Here is a 717-nt window from a genome sequence, read left to right on the forward strand (position 1 = left end):
TGAGGTCAAAGGGGCCTGGGCTCCCTGGGGACACAGGGGAGGGAGGAACCATCCAAAGCCAACCATGCCCTGAACCCATCACCATGGCCCCCTCACTCCATGCCCTCTCAGGTTTGCAGGGACACCGAGCTGGGACAATGGTGAAAAACTGGGATGAGGAGTTCAAAATCTACAGACGCATCGACCGGCTCGGGTTTCTACAGTGAGTTCTCTGACATCCCCCATCTTATCTCGGGGTTGGGCTCTGTTTCAGTTTGTTTGTGTTGCTATGACAGAAATGCCTGAGAATGGGTAATTTATAAGGAAAAGAGGTTTACTTGGCTTACAATTCTGGGACAGCTGCATCTGGCACAGGCCTCAGGCTGCTCCTACTCATGATGGAAAGTGGCAGGTAGCCGGCAGGTACAAGCCGATCACATGGCAAGAGAGGAAGCAAGAGAGACAGAGGAGGTTACAGGGTCCTATAAACAACCAGCACTCGTGGGAACTAATCGAGCAAGAACTCACTCATTACTCCTCCCTCCCCCAGGGAGAGCATTAATCCATTCATGAGGGATCCACCCCCATGTTTCAATCAGTTTCCAACACTCCCACATTGGGGATCAAATTTCTTTTCTTTCTTTTTTTTTTTGAAGATGACGGGTAAGGGGATCTTCACCCTTGTCTTGGTGTTGTCAGCACCACGCTCTCTGAAGTAAGCCAACCGGCAATCCCTAT

The sequence above is a fragment of the Galeopterus variegatus genome, unplaced genomic scaffold, assembly GCF_000696425.1.
Source record: "Galeopterus variegatus unplaced genomic scaffold, G_variegatus-3.0.2 Scaffold18354, whole genome shotgun sequence".
NCBI lineage: Eukaryota > Metazoa > Chordata > Mammalia > Dermoptera > Cynocephalidae > Galeopterus > Galeopterus variegatus.